Genomic DNA, 25110 nt, shown 5'->3' with positions numbered 1-25110 from the left:
GAAGAAGAAGAGTAAGATTCTTTGCTGTACTTGTAGTTCTTCAATTTTTGCTGTTTTGTCTTGTCTCTGATTTGCTTTACTCCAAACCCATTCCTTTTCAGGACTCTGGCCCAGAGAGCGGCGAAGAGAGCCAAGGTCCCGGTGATTGTCATCGAGGACGAACCCACCGCGACAGCAGAGGGCCTGTCCGAGACCACCTTGCCGGACCCGGCAACTTTTCCCCAAAGCAGCCCCCAGCGCAGCCCCCAGCGTAAGTATATAGTTTACTTCTTGCTGTCAGGCGCGTATTGGTGCTCTTGCTTTGCTGATACCTGACTGTTGGTTTGTGTAGGAGCAGAGCAGCCTCACCAGGAGTGCCCGGAAGCCGCTCCCGAAATGCCATCTGCTTCGACTACACCACCAAGGGAGGATTCCCCAGCAAGGGAGCGTTCTCCGGCAAGGGAGAATTCTCCGGCAAGTGACAGTTCTCCGGCAAGGGATAGCACCAGCGACCCCCCGGTGGCAGAGACCGCGGCTGCAGATCTAGGTAATCCTCTCGCTTGAGAACTTCCCTTGGGTTTTTCTTCTTCTGATTTTCTTTTTTGAATATTTGCTTGACTTTTCTCCCCTCTTCGGTTGTCAGATCCACCTGCCATGGAGCCGATGGAAACCGAGGTCGCCGGCGAGGAGAACGCGCGCGGCAACAGCAACGACGCCGCTGCCATCGAAGAAGAGGCCGGCGCTGATGATCCTGCCGGCGAAGAGGCCACCAAAGCTGCCGCCGCAGAAGCTGGCGAGGGATCCGGCGATCGCACTGACGGCCCTGAGGCCGCAGGAGCGTCAGGCGCTACGCCGATCGCCGATCCCTCCGCCGCTGCTGCAGCGCCAGGCTCCGAAGAGCCCCAGCCCGGCGCCTATTTGAAGGCCGGTGACGGTATCTTCATCAAGCTCCCCTTGTCGTCAAGCTCCAGGGCGCTGGTCGAAGGAGAGATCTTGGATGGAGAGGTGCTCGCCTCCGCTGGGCTGACGCTGGTTGACGCGCCAAGCAGCAGCAGCGACAAGCCTGAGGAGGAGCGGCTGCTGCGGAAGCTGTTGTCGCTCTACCGCGCCCGACAAGCCAAGCTGGCATCCCGAGAAGCGCTTGTCGTGAAGGCGGGAGTGGACATCGAAAAGCACGCGGAGGAGCTCCGGGGTCTCAGGCAGGAAGCTCTCCGATCCCTAGCAGAGGAGCGGGAGCAACTCTCCGAGGAGCGGAAAGCCTTCCTCCTCGGCAAGGCTGAGGTTGAAGAGCAGCAGCGGCTTGCTGCCGAGAAGCTATCTGCGCAGGAAGGCGAATTGGCGCAGCGCAAGGTCAACCTTGACAGCCATGAGGAGGAGCTTGCCGCGCGCGAGCAAGCAATTGGCGGGGCTCTCAAGGAAGCAAAGGACGCTGCCGCAGCTGCCGAGGCCGCCAAGAAGGAGCTGGAGACGAAGATGGCGTAGCTGGAGGCCGATCTTAAGGCAAGCGGCGAGGAGCTTGCTGCGCTCAAGCGTGAGCGCGAGAAGGACGCCCACGCCCATGGCGAGCTGCAGGGTCGTCTCGCCGAGAGGAGCAAGGAGCTTAGCACCGCCAAGGACTCCAATGCAGATCTTGAGTTGAAGCTGACCACCTTGACTCAAACGCTGGACGGCGCCAGGGAGCAGGAGGTGGCCTTGAAGGAGAAGATCAAGGCCGACAAGGTGCTGCTGGCGAATGCTGCTGCCGCCCAGAATAGTTTCAGGGAGACTATGGAGCACTGGACCGAGGGTCTCGTGGATGCTGCCGCAGCCATCGACAGGGAGTTGGCGCAGCTGGGGATGGAGGATTTTGGATATTCCTCCGATGAGCACCTCCAACCCAGCGCCAAGCTCAGCTTGTTCTTCAAGGGCATGGCGACGGCCCTCCAGCGGCTCCAGGAGAAGATCCCAAAGCAGCTGGCCGACGAGTCACGCAGGATCTGCACGGGGGCTCTTCAGAAGGTGCTAGTGAAGGTGGCCTTCCGCAACCCATGCCTCAACCTCACCAACGTCCTCAGGTCCTTGCCGCCGGATGCTGATCTGGAAGCGCTCAAGGCCCTTGTCACACCCATTGTGGACAAGGTGAGCGAGATCAAGAGAGTTGAGGGCGATCGCGTATATTAGGCCGCCCGTCTTTTATTTTTCTTGTCGCTGCTGGTCATGTCATGAGAACAATCTATTAGAGCCGCGACAAGCTATCTTGTAATATGACTCTATTTTGGGTAGTGATTGCTGTGTTATTTCCTTTACTTGATCCCTTCCTTTGTATGTTTTTGCCCTACGCTTTTAGGGAACTTGTCGGCGCAGGCACCTTGAGCCGCGAGCGCTGAGTGCGGGATGTCAACAGCCTGCTGGCGGTGCCGCTACCGACAAGAAACCTTGTCGCAACTAGTCGCGGCTCTCTTAAATTGTTGAGAGGACTCGAAACAAAGTAAGGGCGCAACTAGCTACGAGTTGGTTCCTCCGCGCATAGGTTTTTCATACAAAGCACGGTCGTTCGAGGAATATAACTTTAAAATTTTTAAAACTGATTGCTCAAACTTTAGCAACTTAGCTTTTCTGTCGTTTGCTTCCCGGTAAGGCGAAACTTCCTTGAACGATGCTGGGTCCATACCATTATCTTCTCCTTTCCCCCCGGCAAACTTGTGGGCGAGGGAACCTTCCTTTCTTTGGGAAAGAGAAAGAAGAGAAAAATAAAGATATGGAGCCTTACGGCTCGTTATTGCTTACCGGGGGTAGGTGCTGCACAAAGTGTCAGATAACGCATGCAAAAAATAGTAGAAAGCATGAAATCGACAAGATGTGGGGGGGCACATGAGATTTACTTATGCACGGGGTCTGCGCCCGGCTTTGTACAAAGGATTACATGCAACATCGGCAAGACTTGTACAAAAGGTGGTTGCCGGAACAGGTTCCGGCAACCGCGCCCTATGGGTAAAACTTACGAAGATGCTCAATGTTCCAGGAGTTGCTCACCGGAATGCCATCTTCGGTCTCAAGGCGGACAACGCCAGGCCTAGTGACTCGTTTCACCCGGTAAGGGCCTTCCCACTTCGGCGTCAACTTGTTGGAATTCTTGGCGGACTGAACACGCTGAAGAACAAGGTCGCCTTCCTCGAAATTTCTGGCATTAACTTTGCGGCTATGGTAGCGGCGCAAAGCTTGCTGGTATCGAGCAGCTCGTACAGCAGCCTGAAGATGGTCTTCCTCAAGGAGCAGCGCGTCATCTTGTCGGAGCTGCTCTTGCTCAAGCTCATCATAAGCGAGCACTCGAGGTGACCCGTATACGAGTTCCATGGGGAGAACTGCCTCTGCTCCATAGACTAGAGCGAAAGGTGTCTGGCCAGTGGCTCGATTTGGCGTCGTTCTGATCGACCAAAGAACCACCGGCAGCTCCTCAATCCAGTTCTTTCCGCACTTGCGCAGCCTGTCGAAAGTCCTGGTCTTGAGCCCACGCAGCACTTCAGCATTCGCCCTCTCTGCTTGACCGTTGCTTCTCGGATGAGCAACAGAAGCGAAGCAGACCTTGGCGCCAAGATCTTGGACGTACTGCATGAAGGTGCGGCTCGTGAATTGCGTGCCATTGTCGATGATGATCCTGTTAGGGATTCCAAAGCGGCAAACAATCGACCTGAAGAACTTGACTGCTGACTGTGCTTTCACCTTCCTCACTGCTTCCACTTCCGGCCACTTTGTGAACTTGTCGATTGCAACGTACAAGTACTCAAAGCCCCCGACAGCTCGGGGAAAGGGGCCGAGGATGTCGAGCCCCTAGACCGAAAATGGCCAGGATAAAGGGATCGTCTGGAGATCTTGAGCTGGCTGGTGTATCTGCTTGGAATGGAACTGGCACGCTTCACACTTGGTTACTTGTGCAGTTGCATCCTGGAGGGCTATCGGCCAAAAGAAACCTTGCCGGAATGCTTTGCCGGCAAGTGCTCTTGCGCCAATGTGGTGACCACATATGCCTCCGTGTATCTCTGCCAACAGCTTTTGTTCGTCTTCCCGGTGAATACACTTCAATTTCACACCGTTGAGTCTTCTTCTGTACAGTGTGTTGTCGACAAACTGGTACATACTTGACTGTCGGGCTACTCTTTCCGCTTCTTCTTGCTCTTCGGGAAGTTCTCCTGTCTGAAGGAAATGGACAATCTATTGCGCCCATGCTGGAGCTTGTGGCTCGACAACAAGGACTAAAGGCATATCTGCTGCTGCGGGAACATCCGCTTCTACGGCGAGAACCTGTGGTTCAGCCGGAGCTTGACGTTCCCCGGCAAGCTTGCCGGAGCAAAACTTGTCGGGAGCGTCTGCTTCAACGGAACAAACCCTAGGGCTTGTCGGAGCAGACTGCTCCTCAGCATCCTTGGTGTTGATCTTGAGGACCTTCTTGGCGGCGGCTTCGGGGAGCTCTGCCGGAAAATAGTCACCAGAAATCAACTTCCTCTTCTTGCTCTGTCTAGTTGATGGCGTTACGGACGGTTGAGTCAGCTTGAGCACAAAGATCCCTGGTTCCACAGGTAACTTAAGTGCGGCGCACTTCGACAGGCCATCGGCAATGTCGTTCTGAGCTCTTGGAATATGTTCCATCTGTAGGCCGTCAAAGTGCTCTTCTAGCTTTCTCACTTCATCAACGTAAGCTTCCATCAATGGACTCTGATAATTCTTGTTCACTTGGCGGACGACAAGCTGTGAGTCACCCCTGACAATGAGCTTCTTGATCCCAAGGTCTGCTGCGATCCTGAGACCGGCAAGCAAACATTCATACTCTGCAGTATTGTTTGTTGCTTGCTCCTTGGGAAAGTGCATCTGGACTACGTACTTGAGGTGCTCTCCGGTGGGTGCAACAAGTAGCACGCCGGCACCGGCGCCTTGCAGCGAGAAGGCACCATCAAAGTACATCAGCCACTCTTTGCTTGCTTCCTTGACGGGGATGCTCGTTTCTGGAATTTCTTCATCTGGTGTTGGCGTCCACTCCGCTATGAACTCTGCTAATGCCCTGCTTTGGATAGTTGTAGTGCTCTCAAACTTGAGGCCAAAACTTGACAGTTCCAGTGCCCACTCGACAATCCTGCCTGTTGCTTCTGGATTTTGCAGTATCCTCTTCAGCGGAAAACGAGTGACGACTGTGATCTCATGTGCTTGGAAGTAATGGCGCAGCTTTCTCGAGGCCATGAGAAGGCCGAAAAGCAATTCCTGCACACCAGAGTACCTTGACCTAGCCCCCTGCAGAAGGGAACTGACAAAGTAAACTGGGCGCTGCACCATTCTTTTCTGCATCTTTTCATGTGTCTGCGCAGATCCATCTTTGTCGGGACCAGAGCTTGCCGATGAAGTCCCTTGCTTGTCGCTGGATGCACTTGCCGTGGTTGCTGGCTCATCATCTGGCTCCCTCTCCGCTACTAACGCAGCACTAACCACTTGATTGGTTGCTGCTATATACAGCAACAACTTCTCTTGTGGCTTAGGTGCGACAAGTGTTGGAGTGGAGGACAGGTATCTCTTTAAGTCCTGCAGTGCAGCCTCCGCTTCCAGAGTCCATTTCATTGGACCTGCCTTTTTCAATATTTTGAAAAATGGCAGGGCGAGCTCAGCAGACCTAGAGATAAACCTGCTGAGAGCAGCTACGCAACCGGCAAGTCTTCGTACATCCTTGACGCGCTTTGGTGCTTCAATCTGCTCAATGGCCTTGATCTTGTCGGGATTGGCTTCAATTCCGCGCTGAGACATGAAGAACCCAAGAAGCTTGCCGGAGGGGACTCCAAACACACACTTCTCGGGGTTAAGCTTGAGGTTGATCTTGCGCAGATTTGTAAAGGTTTCGTCTAAATCTTGGATCAGAGTTGCCTTGTCCTTGCTTTTGACCACTATGTCATCCATGTAGGCTTCCACATTTCTGTGCATTTGTGGCTCAAAAGCATCATGGACTACTCTTGCAAATGTTGAACCAGCATTTTTTAAACCGAAAGGCATTCGTACGAAACAGTATGTGCCACATGGGGTGATGAATGCGGTTTTCTCCTCATCCTCTTCTACCATGAAGATCTGATGGTATCCTGAGTATGCATCAAGAAATGAAAGCAAGTCACATCCGGCCGTGGAGTCAACAATCTGGTCGATGCGCGGCAAGGGAAATGGGTCTTTGGGACAAGCTTTATTGACATCGGTAAAGTCGATACAAAGCCTCCATTTCCCGTTTGCCTTGCGCACGACTACATGATTGGCCAACCACGTAGGATGGAGCACTCCTCTGACAAGGCCTGCTGCTTCCAACTTCTTGATTTCTTCCGCGATGAATTCTTGGCGCTCCACTGCCTGTTTTCTGACTTTCTGCTTGACGGGCCACGCATGAGGACAGATGGCAAGATGGTGCTCGATTACTTTCCTGGGAACACCGGGGATGTCAGACGGTTGCCATGCAAACACGTCGACATTCGCCCGCAGGAAAGCAACGAGCGCGCTTTCCTATTTAGGGTCGAGGGTGGCACTGATGGTGAAGGTACCACCAGCGCCGTCCTCCTTGGCGGACACCTTCTTGGTCTCTGGTGGAGCTACCATTGTCTTCTTACACTTGCCGGTGGAGCTCGATGGTGCCTCCTCGACGGTAGCGCAGCACTCCGAAGAGGTGCGCTTGCCGGAGTGGGCATCAGAACTCTTGCCGGACTTGGTCTTCTTCTTCCCCCCGGAAGCTTCAACGGCAAGTGATCTGCGATCTGTTGTGGCTGCTGCTTCCCGGTAGATCTTGTCGGCGCAGATAAGAGCATCCTTCTTGTCGCCAGGGACAGAGATGACACTTATTGGGCCTGGCATCTTCATCACGTTGTATGCATAGTGAGAGGCTGCCATGAATTTGGCGAGTGCTGGACGGCCAAGTATCCCATTGTAAGGCAATGGAAAGTCGGCAACGTCAAAAGTGACCCTCTCAGTCCTGAAGTTCAACTCGCTGCCAAATGTCACCGGCAACGTGATCTTTCCCTTCGGGTTGCTTCTTCCCGGATTAATTCCTTGGAATGTGCCGGTCTTTTCGAGCTCGCCATCATGGATCTGGAGTTTCTGGAGTACCGCGGAGGAGATCAGGTTCAAGCCGGCCCCACCGTCAACTAGCATCTTAGTGACCTTGAGGTTGCGGATAGTTGGTGAAACCAACATCGGCAAGCACCCGACCGCAGTTATGCGATCAGGGTGGTCCTCAATATCAAAGATGATAGGCGTGTTGGACCATTTCAGAGGCTTGCGTGACTCGACGGGTGGCTCTGCTGCATTGACTTCCCGCACCCACTGCTTGAGCTGGCGGTGGGAAGTATGCAGAGAAGCACCGCCATCAACGCATAGGACCTCCGTGGCTTTCTGAAACTCCTGCTCATCGGTCTCATCATCATCCATATCTTCATCGTCGTCGTCATCTTCATCCTTGTCGCGGCCGCGGGGAGCTCTGTCTCCTTGCCGCTGCTTGGCCTTGCCACGGTGTCCTCCTCGGCTAGGGCATTTCTTGCCGGCTCCTCCAGCACCTTCCTGGGCCTTCTCCTTGTCGCGTCGCTCGTATTCAGCCTTTTGCTGCTCGACAAGCTGCTCGACCTTCTTGCAGCTCTGGAGGTCATGGCCCTTGGTGCGGTGGATCTTGTAGTACTGCTTGTTGGTGCCGTCCTGCTTGTCGGCGCCCGCCACAGCCTGGTGGTTGGTGCCTGCGGCAATCTCCTTGCCGGAGCTACCAGCTTTGGCCTTCTTGCCTGACTGCTCAACGACTAGCACATCTTTGCCTTTCTTTTTCCTGTTGTTCCGCCGCCGGTTTTTCTTTGCCGGGGCAGCATCCTCACTATCAGATCCTCCTGCTTCTATATTCTCTCTGGGGAGTTTCCTCCCTTCCTCAGCACGTGCACACTTGTCAGCCAGGGCATATAGCTCACTGACGTCTCTGATCTTGCACATCGCCATCTCCTCCCGCATCCTGCGGTTTCGCACGTTCTGATGGAACGCGCTGATTACCGCGGCAGGGTGGACATCTGGGATGTTGTGCTGCACGCGGCTGAATCTCTGAATGTACTTGCGTAGGGGCTCTCCTTCCTTCTGGGCGAGCAGATGAAGATCGCTCTCTTGGCCGTGAGGCTTGTGGCCGCTTGTAAAGGCACCGACAAACTAATGGCACAGGTCAGCCCAGGAGGATATGGAGTTGTCCGGCAAGTGCATGAGCCAGGATCTGACATTGGGCTTGAGCACCAGTGGGAAGTAGTTGGCAAGGATCTTGTCATCCCGTCCCCCGGCAGCTTGCACCGCGATGGTGTAGATGCTGAGGAACTCTGACGGATGCGTCTTGCCGTCGTACTTCTCCGGTACGTCTGGCTTGAAATTCTTCGTGCTGGGCCACTTGACTTGCCGCAGCTCACAAGTGAACGCAGGGCAACCTACCGCGTACGGCAAGTTGCCTGGTTCCCCTGGCGCATGCATGTCGACAGAGGGCCCAGCGCGTTGGTCCGATTGACGCCGTGCTTCTCTTCAGCGCTCGATGCAAGTACGAGCGTCTTCTTGCTGTCGTTCATGAAGAACTTGGCGCTGATCGCGACGAGCTTGTGGATCCGACGATGCAGTGGAGTCGCTGTCGAGGTGGATCCGGCGAGTCGGCGATCTTGGCCTTCGGGTGGAGAGTGCATGGTGGTTGCACCCCCACCGGTTTCGTCGCTACCGGCTCATGCCTGGCGGTCCTGCCGCGACAGCGATGTATTCGGCTGCCGCGGAGTGTCACCGTTGGCAAAGCCGATGAGACTCTGAATGGTGGCCCTCCATTGATCGATCTTGTCTTCCGTTGGAGGGTAATCCAGGAGCAGTTGAGCTCGCGCCAAAGCTTCTGCTGGAGTAGTGCGCGGCAGTGGCGAACGGCGCGAGGAACGGGATATGCTCGGACTTCTAACTAAGTTAGAAGGAGCAGTATCTCGTGCGGGCAACCGTGTCTCGCTCGTGTCAGCACGTTGGCGTGCATGCTGGTCTTGAGCACCCCGAGATCCACCAGCTCGATCTTGGTCCAACAAACGTATGGTACTGCGAATACCATGATGCTGTCGGTCCTGCGCCTCCTGAGATGGGCGCGGTGCATGTACGGACGCCAAGGTCTGCGCAGCCTTGTCCTTGGACCTGGCAGCACCGTGAGCTTCCTCGTCGATGCCCGTTCTTCCGCCGGCGTCTACCCCACCACCCGATTGCTCCGGTGGTGGTGGGATCGACGTGGACGGAACAGTTGCCCCCGAAGCCTTCTTCTTCGGTGGCATGTCGATGAAGAGGTTGAAGATCTAGCTCGTGTGAATGCCGGATCAGATTCACACAACCTCGACGCCCCCTACCTGGCGCGCCAAAGATGTCGGGGAAACTGATCCACGAACACCTATGGGACCGACGGACCGAGCCCCTTTCGGTTCGGTGGGGGGCGGAGATCGCACGAAGAGCGAATCGAGGCGAAGCACACGAGCAGTTTACCCAGCTTCAGAGCTCTCCGGAGAGATAACACTCCTACTGCTGCATGTTTTAGTGTATTATGTTCTTGCTCGGGAGCGCTGAGTGCTATAGTACACTCTAGCAGCTAACGAGACCGAGCGTGAGTGTTTTTCTGCCTTCGAACTGAGCCGAACCCCCTCTACGTTGCGCATGGGCCTCCTTTTATATGCTCAAGGGGTCACCGACAGGTGGCAACGTAGACAAGGGTAAAAATGGAAGAGGAGTTGCGGTTGGTACAACTACCCGTACAGTGTATCCTACCTAACCCTGACGACAGGGGATAAAAGGCATTAAATGCCCGTCTGTGTCGCCCAAACAGTGCAGAAAAGGACCGTCAGGGACGCCACCGTTCGCCATGATGGTAATCTTGTCAGCGTCGCTTGCCACCTCGCACCGCTGGCTGCACAGCCTCTTGCCACGCACGCCTGGAAAGGCCCCAGGGCGACACGTTGGTGGATGTGCTAGAGCGCGGGTACAGGGTGGTAGCTTGTCGCGGCAAGCGCCTTGCCACGGTCGTTGTCTTGTCGCTCACCGGGCCTTGCCGGGATGCGTGGCGTGTCGCGGCAAGTTCCTTGAGATGCCTTGGTTGGCCTTCCCGGCAAGCTCCTCTTGCCGGGGCCTTGTCTCCTTGGCTTGAATACTTTGTTCTTGAATGGCTCCAAAGGAACCACAGAGGGCCTTGGCGGTCACCCAGCAAGCCTTGCCGCGGGGTGCTGCAACTGCCTGTGCACAAGTTCGGGATACTAGGGTACCCCTACTCTAGTACACCGACAAATTATGTACATGAAATGCCTAGAAAACTCAATTAATGAATAAAAAGGGTCAAACGAACCCTAAATAATTTCAAAGTTCAGCGCAAATCTCCTGTTGTTCCGTGTTGCGTGTAGAAGAAAATATGAGGCTAGAAGAGGGAGCAATTATCATTTGGCCCACAAGGGGACACGTTTCCCTATTGAAACCACGAGGGTTCTTGCGACAAGCTTCGGTTTGTAAGAGGTTTGTAATAAAGCTTGGCCCAAATTGGCAATGTTTTTACCACGACATATATATGCCATGACGTGACACCTACCACCTTTGATGACTTTCTTGTGAGTTTTGGATTTATGGGGATTTAAAAACCGAGATTCCAAATATTTGAGGACGAGCCAGGACAACGGTAAGGGTGTAATTCGTTCCCATTCCTGGCATGGAACCTAAACATGCACCCAAGGACACATGTATAATTTTTCTAGCCATTTTGGTGAACTAGAGCATGTATTTGTAGTTCAGATTTGAATTATTGACATTAAATGCCTAGAAAACTCAATTAGTGTATAAAAAGGCCAAACGAGCCCTGAATAAGTATAAATTTTAGCATGGATATCATGTCGTTCCATGTTTCCCGTAGAAGAAAATACAAGGCGAAAAGAGGCATTGATTATGTTTTGACAACAAGGGGAACACATTTCCCTATCGGAACCACGAGGCTTCTTTGAGAGAAGCTCCGGTTTGGAAGAGGTTTGTAATAAAGCTTGGCCCAAATTGGACAATGTTTTTACCACAACATATATGTGCCATGACGTGACACGATGCCTACTTTCATGACTTCCTGGTGAGTTTTGGATTTACAGGGATTTAAAAACCGAGATTCCAAATGTTTGAGGACGATCCAGGATGCCAGTACGGTTGTAATTTGTTCCCATTCCTGGCATGGGACCTAATCATGCACCCAAGGACACATGTATAATTTTTCTAGACATTTTGGTGATCTGGAGCATGTATTTGAGGTTCAGATTTGAATTATGGACATTAAATGCCTAGGAAACTCAATTAGTGTATAAAAAGGCCAAAGAGTCTCTGAATAAGTTTAAATTTCAGCATGGATATCCTGTCGTTCCATGTTGCCCGTAGAAGAAAATGCAAGGCAAAAAGAGGCAGTGATTATGTTTCGCCACAATGGGAACACCTTTCTCCATCAGAACCATGAGGCTTCTTTGAGAGAAGCTCCGGTTTGTAAGAGGTTTGTAATAAAGCTTGGCCCAAATTGGACAATGTTTTTACCACGACATATATGCGCCATGACGTGACACCATACCAACTTTCATGACTTTCTTTGTGAGTTTAGGATTTACGGGGATTTAAAAACCGAGATTCTAAATGTTTGAGGACGAGCCAGGACGCCGGTATCGTTGTAATTCGTTCCCATTCCTGGCATGGGACCTAAACATGCAGCCAAGGACACATGTACAATTTTTCTAGCCATTTTGGTGAACTGGAGCATGTATTTGAACTTTAGATTTGAATTATGGACATTAAATGCCTAGGAAACTCAATTAGTGTATAAAAAGGCCAAACGAACCCTGAATAAGTTTAAATTTCAGCACGGATATCATGTCGTTCAATTTTGCCCGTAGAAGAAAATACAAGGCGAATAGAGGCAGTGATTATGTTTCGATGACAAGGGGAACACGTTTCCCTATCGGAACCACGAGGCTTCTTTGAGAGAAGTTCTGGTTTGTAAGAGGTTTGTAATAAAGCTTGGCCCAAATTGGACAATGTTTTTACCACGACATATATGTGCGATGACATGACAACATGCCTACTTTCATGACTTTTTGGTGAATGTAGGATTTACGGGGATTTAAAAACCAAGATTCCAAATGTTTGAGGACGAGCCAGGACACCGGTACGGTTGTAATTTGTTCCCATTCCTGGCATGAGACCTAAACATGCACCCAAGGACACATGTTAAATTTTTCTAGCCATTTTGGTGAACTGGAGCATGTATTTGAGGTTCAGATTTGAATTATGGACAATAAATACCTGGGAAACTCAATTAGTGTATAAAAAGGCCAAAGGAACCCTAAATAAGTTTAAATTTTAGCACGGATATCTTGTCGTTCCATGTTGCCAGTAGAAGAAAATACAAGGCGAAAAGAGGCAGTGATTATCGTTTCCCCCACAAGGGTGACACGTTTCCCTATCGGAACCACGAGGCTTTCTTTGAGAGAAGCTCCGGTTTGTAAGAGGCTTGTAATAAAACGTGCACCAAAATGGGCAGAAAAAATTCCTCGACATATATGTGCCATGTCATGACACCATGCCAAGTTTCACCATTTTCGGGTGAGTTTTGGATTTACTGGGATTTAAAAACCAAGACTCTTCTCACGAAATGTTTTCAAATAACACACGGTTCACTCACTAAAGTCGTGTGCCTACCAAACTGTGGCTGATGCCCCCTCCCCCTGCTACATGTGCGATCTGAGTCATGCATTTTGATTGGCCAGAACCCAAACCCCACAGATCGTACGTCCGCACCGTTGGATGCTTCCAGATCGAATGGCAACCCTCAGCCCTTTTGACAGCACATGCAGTACAAGGGTAAGCATTGTGCGCATGCGTCGTGCTAGCTCACGCTTCCTTCTCTTCTACATTTTCTAAACAGACTACCATTTCCCGCCATTCCTCTCATCGGTTTCCCGCCTCTTCTCCCATCGGTTTCCCACTACCAGTGTCAGTGCTCATTGAAGGCTAGGTGGTGACACACCAGCCATGTAAATATCACACACAATTTCTAAAAGCAAAATGTGCATGATATGAGGGAGTAGGTCCCATAGGGTGGCTAGCATGCAATGCCTTAAAGGCAAGGAGGCAATTCCTGTCAGCAAGGTGCCGCTTCCCATCCGCTAGCCTAGTCGAATAGAACGCAGAAGTTAAGTATGCTCGGCTGGAGTAGTCCAAGGATGGGTGACCCGGTGGGAAGTTGCATATCTCAAGATTCATTTAATTGATAGGTTATTTTTTTGCTGTAAAATCACCACGACTGCGCAATCATGAGCAAATGGTGCAGGTACTGGCTTAACCATGTGCGATGCAAGTGCGCTGTAAAATCACCACGACTGCGCAAGCGCGAGCAAATTGTGCAGGTTCTAGCTTAACCGTGTGCGATGCAAGTGCGCTGTAAAATCACCACGACTGCGCAAGCGCGAGCAAATGGTTCAAGTACTGGCTTAACCTTGTGCGGTGCAAGTGCGCTATAAAATCACCACGATTGTGCAAGCTAAAGGCGGGTAAATTTATTTAGAAATTAGGACGAACATGTGCGATAGACCAGCTAGCTAGAAATATAAAAACAAACTACCCACCTTGAGCGTTTCAAAAATCGGTTGTTCCGCCACTTTTCCTTATTATCACCATAACTGAGCAAGCTAAAGGCGGTTAGTTTATTTAGAAATTAGGACGAAGTGTGCGATAGACCAGCTAGCTAGAAATATAAAAATAAACTACCCACCTTGAGCATTTCAAAAATCGGCGGTTCCGCCACTTTTCCTTATTATCATACACACATATTCTTATTGGACCGTGCGTGATCTTGGGCACTCCCTCCCCGCATCAATTCCTTTACCCAAATTTTAGTACCGTTGTACTTCAACCGTCACCCACACTCCTCCAGCACCGACCTTATAGTAAAGTTGCAGTAGCCGAGGCATTTGAACCGTCGCCCTTCCTCGTCCACCACCATATCCACCCACCATTACTAAAATTTTCAGTAGCTGTGGCGTATCCTCAAACACCACTATCCCCCCTCCACAGTCCCCACACCCACCCCCTCCCCCTCGAACCCTAGCTTGCGGCCGCCGCCGGCGCTGCCGCCAACCCATGCCGGTCTGCCCCTTCCTCCTAGCTTAGATATAAAGTTCAGGTTACCCAGTGATTCCCATACCATCACCCCACTCCCCTGAGTTTTTAGATGAGGCCTGCTGTGTCCCTCCCTGCCAGATCCACATCCCCTGCTCCAGAATGTGGCAGCCTAAGCTCGACCACGTATCCCAGGGAGCCCGACGAGCGTTCGGCCAAGAAGAGGTTTATCATGGCCTCTCCGGTGGACGTTGGTGAGGTGGCCGCCATTCGCCCTGACCTGTCGATCCCGGAGCAACATGTCGCCATGGAAGCCGGTGAAGACGTTGACTACATTTCCATGTTAAAGGCTTCATGTTAACGGGTTTGCGTATTACTATATCTCAGGAAAGCTGGCTATGACATTAAGCTCGTCAACAACGATGGCTTCACGCGGGCCATGTCACAGGTTACGTGGTCCATCCCCAACCCGTCTAGTTCAACCACTATCGATCTCTTCGACGGCCCTGCCGCTGATCTCCTCTGCCAAGCAGTCAAGGATTTGCGATCCTTATATGGCATCGAGCCCATTTTTTCATTTCTGAAGGACACGTTCTACGGCGGTGGCTTGGGATCCTCAATTGCCAAGTCAGATCTCATCGACCACGACCACAACCACGCAGAGGCACCCAGAAAGGTTCTTCCAAGGTGAAACAGCCCATCTGTGACATCAGAGAGGGCACCATGGGACTGTGCTCTTCCAACTGGAAGGATCCCGTCCATGAAATGTGAGGCAGCATCCTATCAGCAAATCTTACATTTTCTAGCTTGCCAACCCGTACCCTTTGTTGTAGTAGCATTTGTTGTGCGGTGCTAAAACTGTGTCGTGTTCAATTATTTCAGTTATGCAAAAATGTATTGTTCAATAGGGCTATGTGATGTTTAAGTATGAATTGTCCACTTCAGTTTCACGAATGGCTATATTTGGTTGTTTACAGTGAGTAGATGCCTTGTTTATCTGTGTTTGGTGGTTAGGTTGGTTGCAGTGAGCATTTTTTTAGTTATCGGGCCGATGCCTTGTTTATATGTATTTGGTTCTTAGTTTGGTTGTAGTGAGCATTTGTCAAGTTATCAAGCAGATGCCTTGTTTATCTGTATTTGGTTGTTAGGTTGCTTTTTTAGCATTTGTCTAGTTTTTAAGCAGATGCCTTGTTTATTTGTATTTGCTTGTTAGGTTGGTTATAGTGAGCATTTGTCTAGTTTTCAAGCATATGCCCTGTTTATCTGTATTTTCTTGTTAGGTTGGTTGGTTGTAGTGAGACTCTGTCCAGTTTTCAATGGCTATATTTGGTTGTTATACTGATCATTTATTCCTTGTTTATTTCAGTCATTCACAATGTGTTGTTCATTATGTGCAAGTCGGAACTGTGCCGCTCGATTGCATCAATACCAGTTTGAACGTCTATATTTGGTTCCATTTATGCCTAGTGTAGTTAACACATGCCCTTTATTTCAGTTTTACACATTTATTCAGTGATGTTTACGCATTACCTACATTCTATTCATTTTCAACAATACCAGTTTGAATTGCAATATTTGATGGCTGTTAAGCCTGCTGTCGGTAACATTGCCATCCATTTTATATATGCTTTAACAACATGTTGAGACCAACACATTCAAGCTATCATTTGGAGATGATATTGTTTACCTTTGCTATATTTGTTTGATGTTAAGGTTGCTGTACTTATCATGCCTTTCCACTAAGTATGCAGGACAACAACGAGAGTGGCCACCATTTTCCGCCGAGGTTAGCTTAACCCCTCGGCTTGTACTCCCTCGTCGTTCCATAATGTAGTGCATATAGATCCAGGCCTGGACACTTGTTAGCTTCTAATATTGACTTGTTGCTTGTAGGTACATATGCCCTTGGCAAGGATCCACACACCGACCCTTTTTGCGTATGAGGCAATGAGACATTCATGAACAAGCATCAAGTGAGGAAACTGATAAGGATTATTAGCAAAAAGATACGAATGGTGGCAAGCAAATTATTTGTTTATGCTCTATCCAACACAATAGTGAGTTGTAGGATGGTAACTACAAACTCTGCAGCCTTCTCTTTTTACTACCCATAATGAGTTGTTAGACAACAATGTCTGAATCTTTTTCGTTTGCAGTGGTTCCCGAAGCAGTTCACTCAAGATTACCTCGCAAAGTACATGATTGGTGGACACACAATGAAGGTTAAACTATTTCATCCAGACTACAATGAGCATCGAGAAGTCGTAATGAAGACAATGAAGGATGGACGGGCAACCATCACAAGGGGTTGTCCTAGAGTCGTGCACACATTACACATGGAGGAGGGCACAATATGGGCATTCCGCTTCAGCTTCTCCAGCAACCAGAATGTCTTTCGCCTCTCTCTTTACAGTCTTTAGTACAACTGCGGTTCATCATTCTTTACTGGGTGCTTCTGTAGTTCTTCAGTATATGTACATGTGCATCAATTTATGCATTCGTGGTTGAACCTATATTTGTAATAAACATGGTTGGATATGAAGTAAGTGACTGCCTCTATCAAATTCAAAGCATATGCTTTTTAAATTAGGGATTAATAAGGGATTACACTACACACGGTTGGCAAAAGCGAAACTTCTTGGATTAACTGTGTGGGATGTACATACTAACGGAAACGTATTCCTTGGATGGACTGTGTGGAATGTACATATGAATGGAAACATTTAGCAGGGACTGACTGTGTGGGATGTACTTACGACCGGAAACGATTTGCCTGTATAATTGTATTTTTTTAGCACTACTGTACGTATAACCGTATTCGAGCGCTCGCTGGTCGCACACGACCTCATTGTGCCGAGCGTCTGTGCCAGGAGGGCATATCCCCGACGGTTTCCGGGTCGTGTGAGAAGGACCCCCTATCGCCCACACTCACTTGACGACAGTTCCAAATGCCATCGCAAAAAGGGGTTAAAAACAGTTTGTATAGCACCGACGCGTACCAGTGGTAGTTCATCAAGAGTTGGGAGCATCGCTTGTAGTTGGAGTTCATCTTCCTACATGGGTTAGTTTTGCAAGGAAGAGCATTTGCGTATCCAAAATGACAATCATGACATATGATACCAAATGAAATTTGATATATATAGAAATTGTCAAAGGATATTGTAGTGACTTGGAGATGTAGAGATTGCTTAGAATGTGATTGAGTTGCAATCTCATTAAATTGGGCTTATCCAAGTACCTACAAGGGTTAGATAGCATGCAAAAGTACAAGTGTATCCAAGACATATGACCATCATCATAAGAGAAATATCAAAGATTAGTCAAAGAAAGGCTCATGCCTTGCATGCATCCAAATGGAGTTCCTACTCCAATTTTGAGGCATCAATGATGTTCAATTCACCTCTCAAACGGAAAAATACTTTCTCATCAAGCGGTTTGGTGAATATATCCGCCAATTACTTATCGGTACGAACATGCTTAAGATTGATATCTCCCTTAGCAACATGATCTCGAATGAAATGATGACAAACTTCAATATGCTTAGTTCGAGAATGTTGCACGGGATTGTGAGCAATCTTAATAGCACTTTCATTGTCACAAAGCAATGGAACATGTTTCACATATATCCCATAATCTTTAAGACTTTGGGTTATCCAAAGTAGTTGAGCACAACATGAACCGGTGGCAATGTATTCCACTTCGGCGGTGGATAAGGATACCGAGTTTTGTTTCTTGGAGGACCAAGACACAAGAGATCTACCAAGAAATTGACAAGTACCCGAAGTTGACTTTCTATCAACCTTGTCACCGACATAGTACAGATTGGAGTAGGCAACAAGGTCAAAAGAAGACCTCTTAGGATACCAAATGCCAAAGTTTGGTGTGTGAATTAAGTATCTCACTATCCTTTTCACACCCTTAAGATGACATTCTTTGGGGCTCGCTTGATATCATGCACACATGCATACACTTAGCATAATATCGGGACGGGAGGCACATAGATATAACAATTAACCAATCATAGAGCCATAAACCTTTTGGTCAACCGGTTCACCATCCTTTGTCAAGTCAAGATCTCCACTAGTAGCATGGGGATACTCATACCTTTGCATTCTTGCATGTTGAACTTCTTGAATAAGTCCTTGGTGTACTTTGTTTTAGAAACAAAGGTAACCTCCTTAGTTTGCTTGATTTGCAAACCAAGAAAGAACTTGAGTTCACTCATCATATACATCTCAAACTTCTCCGACATTAGCCTTCGAAACTTTTCACTTCGACCTGAGTGTAGCCTTGAGCAATGAGGCGAGCCTTGTTGCGTACAACTTTTCCATCTTCATCTTGCTTGTTCCGAAACACCCATTTGGTTCCAATGATATTGTGCTTCTCATCAGGCTTTTCAACCAGCGTCCATACTTGGTTCCTCTCGAAATTGTGTAGCTCTTCATGCATGGCATTCACCCAATCCGGATCAACAAGAGCATCTTCAACCTTCATAGGTACAATACTAGAAATGAATGAGTAATGTTCACAATAGTTAGCCAAACGAGTTTTAGAGCGAGTAATTCTCCCGGTTTGAATATCACCATAGATTTGTTTGACGGGATGATCTCTTGAGACTCTTGCTCGAACTCGTGAGAGCTTTTGTTTGGGTCGGGGTGGAACATCCTCTTCATTGTCTTGTTCTTCCTCTTGTCTTTCTTCGTTGTTGTTGGCATTGTTGTTCTCTTGTGGAGGTGGAGAAGGAGGTCGTTGAGGTTCATCTTGTTGTACATCCTCGTTTGCATCATGTTGATGTGTCCCACTTGTGGATGCCTCCATGTCAACTTGTGGTTCACCTTGGTGTGAGGTTGAGGCTTCCACTTGGACAGAGGAGGTACTCTCCTTCACCTCCGTTGGGCGAATCATGCCAATAGACAAGTCTTATATAGCTTCCGAAGGATCTTTGTCACCTACATCAATTGGCAATTGCTCTACTTGCGAGCTGTTAGATTCATCAAACTTCACATCTACCGTCTCTTCAACCTTTTGGGTAAAATTGTTGTAGACACGGTATGTGTGAGAGTTTGAGCCATAACCGAGTAGGAAACCTTCATGAGATTTAGGAGCAAATTTCGAACGACGATGCTTATCAAGAATGTAGCACTTTCAGCCAAATACCCGAAAAGTATCCAACTTGGGGTTTGTTATCGGTGAGAAGCTCGTATGCCATCTTGCCTAGTAACTTGTGAAGATATAGATGATTCGTTGCATGGCAAGCTGTCTGAACCGCTTCCGCCCAAAAGTGTTTTGGCGTCTTGTACTCATCAAGCATCATTCTCACCATTTGGATGAGCGTCCAGTTCTTCCTCTCAACAACTACATTTTGTTAAGGCATGTACGTAGCCGAGAACTCATGTGAAATCCCTTCTTCGTCAAGAAAGGTGTCCACATTGGCGTTCTTGAACTCCGTTCTGTTGTCGCTGCGAACCTTCTTGATATTTACTGCAAATTGATTTTGGGCCTTCCTAGCGAAGCTCTTGAAGATCTTTTGGACCTGCGATTTATCATCAAGAAAGAACACCCACAAAAATCTTGAAAAGTCATCAGTAATGACCAACCCGAATGAGTTACCACCGAGACTCTTGTAGGCGTTGGGGCCGAAAAGATCCATATGAAGTAGCTCGAGTGGTCTTCTCATGGTCATGATGTTCTTCATGGGATGACTTCCTCCAACTTGTTTTCCTGCTTGGCAAGCACTACAAAGTCTATCCTTGTCAAATATAACATATTTAACACCAAGGATATGATCACCTTTAATAAGCTTGTCAAGAGTTCGCATGCCCACATGACCTAACTGTCTATGCCATAACCAGCCTTTAGAGGATTTAGCAACTAAGCAAGTTCTGGTTGAGCCTTTTTTTTAGTGAAATCAAGAATGTATAGATCACCTCTACGTATGCCGGTAAAGACCATATTATCATAATCTCTTCGAAACACTTGTCGATCTACTTCAGTTAATAGGACATTAAAACCGAATTCGGCTAGTCTAGATAAAGTAAGTTATAGCCAAGAGATTCAACGAGCATAACATTTTGTATGGAGCTATCATGTGAGATGGCCACCTTACCTAGGCCAACCACCTTACCCTTTGAGTTATCACCAAAAGTGACATACTTTCAAGGGCCGTCATTTTCAGCAAGCTCACGAAACATATCCTTGTCTCCGGTCATGTGATCGGTACATACACTATCAAGAACCCATTCCTTTCCTCCAGCCATGTAGCCGCGAAGGTTTGCCATAAGACCAAAGTGTAGACTCATTGAGATCATAGTCACTATCATCATCCTCATCATAGTATTCATGTTCAACATCATCTTGTGATTGATCATTTCTAAGAGAGGGTGATTCATTAGTTTTGTGATCATGACAATGTGCATCTTTATGAATTCTAATGACTTCGGAAATGATATTGCTAATGATTCCAACATCTCCTTTGGCACGCATAAGGTCACGAAGCTCAAATAGACAATCACCAAACTTAGGATCATTGGAATTCATCTTATTCAAAGCAATAGACTTGTGAAGAATCTCATCTAAGTTTTTCAAGGAATAGTTTGGACATCGTTCCTCAAGAAATATCCATATAGTGTAAGCACATTCAAGAGTTGTCAAGCGAGCAATCAAATTTCTAGGTAATCCTCTAGTGATAAGATTGACAGTTCTAAGATTGCGAATCATATCAAGAGACTCATCGGGGGTAGGATGCAAGGGGTCAACAAGGAGCGCACAAGGAGTAGTAATGTACTTGTTCAAGTGATATTCATTGAAAATCTCAAGCATCTCATTTTTCCAAGCAATAAAGAACTCTCCATCAAGCATAGGCACTCTATGTCTAATTAATATCCCCAATCGTAGACTCATCCATCTTCCTCCAATGGTGTTTAAACCAAAGAAATGGAGACCAAAGCTCTGATACCAATTGAAAGAATAAAAAAGAGGTGTCTAGAGGGGGGAGGGGGTGATTAGACCCTCAACAAGTAAAGATAGTAGGTTTTAAGTTTTTCAAGTTAAGGTTGGAGATTACCACAATTTCAAGCATTCGCAATACAATTCAAGCAAGCATGCAAAGAGTATATGAGTAGCGGAAATTAAAGCATGCAACTTGCAAGAAAATAAAGGGATGAGATTGGAGTGTGCAAATGCAATTGGAGACACGGAGATTTTTGGTGTGGTTCTGATAGGTGGTGCTATTGTACATCCACGTTGGTGGAGACTTCAACCCACAAAGGGTAACGGTTGCGCGAGTCCACGGAGGGCTCCACCAACGAAGGGTCCACGAAGAAGCAACCTTGTCTATCCCACCATGGCCATCGCCCACGAAGGACTTGCCTCACTTGGGTAGATCTTCATGAAGTAGGCGATCTCCTTGCCCTTACAAACTCATTGGTTCAACTCCACAATCTTGACGGAGGCTCCCAGGTGACACCTAACCAATCTAGGAGACATCACTCTCCAAAAGGTAATAGATGGTGTGTTGATGATGAACTCGTTGCTCTTGTGCGTCAAATGATAGTCTCCCCAATACTCAACTCTCTCTCACAGATTTAGATATGGTGGAAAGATGATTTGAGTGGAAAGCAACTTGGGGAAGGCTAGAGATCAAGATTCTTGTGGTTGGATTGGAATGTCTTGGTCTCAACACATGAGTAGGTGGTTCTCTCTCAGAAAATGAGTACTGGAAGTGTAGGCACGTTCTGGTGGCTCTCTCTCAAATGGAGAAGGGGGTGGAGGGGTATATATAGCCTCCACACAAAACCTAGCCGTTACACACAATCTTCCAAAGTCGGAGGGACCGAATAGTGAAACTCGGTCAGACCGATATGGTTCAAAATGTGAACGTTAGAGTTTTCGATGGGACCGACAAGGTCAACTCGGTGAGACCGATGTGGTAGGGTTAGGGCAAAACCTTATCTCGGTGAGACCGATTGCGTGAACTCGATGAGACCGGTTTCAGCAATAAGCAAACACATACTTGGTCAAGCAAACTCGGTGGGACCGACTGCACATTTCGGTGGGACCGAAATACTGCAATAGGTAACAGAGAGTTTGCAAGGCCATCTCGGTGAGATCGAGATCCCATCGGTGAGACCGAACTGATTAGGGTTTCTGGCAGTGGCTATGTCAGATGAACTCTGTGACGCCGGATGAATCAAATCAACGGGGCCGAGTTTGACTTTAGGTTTAGGACATATGTGAAAGTGGGAAAGTGGTTGAGGGCTTTGGTGCATATCACTAAGCACTTTGAGCAAGCAAGCCATTAAGCAACACCTCATCTCCTCTTAATAGTATTGACTTTCCTACGGACTCAATGTGATCTTAGACCACTAAAATGAAAATGTAGAGTCTTGAGCTTTTGCCAATGTTTATCCTTAGCATCTTGAAGGGGTTCCACATCCTCTTATCCTGCCACTCCAATGTTGAACTTATCTGAAATATACTAGATAGAAATATTAGTCCAATAAAAGATATGTTGACATTAATTACCAAAATCACCCAGGGAGCTCCTGTGCTTTCAACTTGCGGATGTGAACATGAATATGCAAGAGGAGAAGATGATGCCGCCGTTATGGACACAGAGGATCATCCCGGTGCCACTATTACTGTCAGCCTAAAAAAAGAGTCGTCAACGTTAAGCTTAACACAGCCCGGGGGTGGAGGAGCCCGGGTAGCAGGTGCAGTATCCTGTTTGTTCACATGGTGTCACATAATCATAGGTACATGTTGTATCAACATATTATTTGATCATAAAAAATACTTTTGTTATGTTTTTGCCTCTATGAAGACTTTTATGGTTTGCAAGATATATCAGTGAAAGTAATTTTTTACATGGTACATCACCAAAACAAGAAGGACGCTCCAAATTTTCTCTAGAAAAGCACTACTCTGGTACATCCAACCCTTGAAGCATAATATTGGCGGTTGATTGCAATTGAACGGCGGCATGGGACGCCCAATACACATATTATCAAAAAATGGTTCTTACCGATTTTGCATAATTTATAGTAGACAAATTAATAGTATGCTCATGATCACTCACATTGTTGTCACTCATGTTGATGTTTTTTTTTGTGTGGGCGCATTCATGTGGCTGTCCACTATTTTGAACTCTTTTTTTTGCGGGGGAACTATTGTGAAATCATCTGAATTAGAAGTGCTCATAGTATTCTTAGTTTTCTTTACCAATGGATCACCCCCATGATTATATCAACTCATCCGGATTAAAGGTGCTCATAATACTCTTAATTTTCTTTCCCGACGGATCATCCCCAAGATTTTTTTTTTTTTTTTGCAGATTGTGGCAGGCTCTGTTCTTCCTTGCCTACTTCCTTCTCCTTCCCCACTCTCTCTTTCTCTCTCGAATTCTGTATCCCAAACACTACTGCTACTGGTTAATCGAGATAGTCGTGAGAGATAAACACCGGAGCTGGTGCGGCCTCCGTCGCTCCGGCACCGGTGAGCACGAGACTGCCCTTCGCCTCCAGGTTCTCCTGGGCGAACGCGTGCTTGGCCGGCACCCCATTGGCCACCGTCGACCCTACCTGCCAGATGTGGTTCACGGCTTCCATGCCCTTGGGCAGCTGCAGCGTGCCGTAGAGCCGCACCTTCCCATGGGCGCCCTCGTCGGCGGCGAGCTCGGTAGCCTCGAACGTGATCGGCGTGGACGCCGCGCTGAGCGGGCGGTACCCGGTGAGGTTGTACGTGTTGACGACGTATGCGCCGCTGCTCTTGAAGGCGAGGAGCGTCTGCGCGCCCTTCATGCCATCGCCGGTGGGGTTGACCCCCCAGGCCACCCAGCCGGCGCCGATCGCGCCGGGCGGCTTGGCCGCGAACGCCAGGGACAACGACGAGGCCGCCGCGTCGTACGTCCAGTGCAGCGAGGCACCGAGGGTCGGGAGGTCCGCGCACGTCGCGTAGCTCCTGCCGGCCGGGAACTCCTCGCTCTCGCAGGCTCCGCCGGTCGCCAGCATTGCCGCCGGTGACGCCGCCAGTAGCAGGAGTGCCAGCTGGAGAATGGAGCGGCGCCGGTGGTGCAAAGTCGTCGCGGCTGCCATGTCTTCGTGCGGCGCGACGCCAGCTATCTAGAGGTTTTGAGTTGATATTTGGAGAGAAGCACACACTCGTGGTTTATATAGGTAGGGAGCTCGAGAACGGGCCGGCCGGGGTGGTGGCCATGGTGGGGGGTGCAATGTACATCTTGGAGTAGTTGACCTGCGATTGCACGTTCTCAACGATTTCATAACCATCAGCCTACATCGAAAGTACATGAACCCTTGTAATGTCATGATGTCAATAATGGTACGGAAAGTAGTAATATTGTTTGGTGTAGTGCATTCAGTTTAAGTATTGTTGTGAGTGTAAGGCACGATCGATGGAGGGAACGGAGATGGTAACCTAAGCATATGCGTCATCACATCCCTATGGAGTCAATGCTTAATTAAAGGAAGCATAATCGTTCTTTGCTCCTCACCCTCCTGGCTGCTGTGACCTAGCCGCCGCTGGTCGATCTTCCCCGGCTTCTCGGCGAGGAACGAGACCCTGTCCCTCCGTCTATCACTCTAGCGACGGGAGGGGCCAAGACCCATGGCGGCAGGGTAAGGGATAAATTTAGCATTGTCTTCGATCTACGGTGGCGAGACGACAAGCGTTTTTCGACATGGAATAAGGTATCCGCGCCTCGTCTTTGTTCAAGTGATGCTTCTACGTATCGTCAGGAAGCATGTAGAGGAGACTGATCTATCTTTTTCTTCTTCAGGTTTTTCTTGACGGCGTTGTCATGCAGAACATACAATGTGGGTGGACATCTTGGTTCTTCTGCTCCAGTTCTGACCGTCAAACGTTGGCCAACCTTGGCCTAGTCAGGAGCGTATGAGATTTGTGTTCTGTGACAATGTGCCGATGTTTCTACTCCGCGGCAGTGATTTGCTACAAAGATCACATCCTCCCATATTTTCTACCTTTTCT

The 25110-nt window shown here is 48.6% G+C and overlaps 1 pseudogene; it reads right to left on the bottom strand.

The window, feature by feature from the left end:
* Positions 1 to 24203, bottom strand: part of LOC119305814 — a 33648-nt pseudogene extending 9445 nt beyond the window's left edge.
* Between the last annotated feature and the right edge of the window lie 907 nt (positions 24204 to 25110).

This window comes from Triticum dicoccoides, chromosome 5B (assembly GCF_002162155.2).
Source record: "Triticum dicoccoides isolate Atlit2015 ecotype Zavitan chromosome 5B, WEW_v2.0, whole genome shotgun sequence".
In the NCBI taxonomy this organism is placed as follows: Eukaryota; Viridiplantae; Streptophyta; class Magnoliopsida; order Poales; family Poaceae; genus Triticum; species Triticum dicoccoides.
This window is presented reverse-complemented; position numbering and strand designations above follow the sequence as displayed.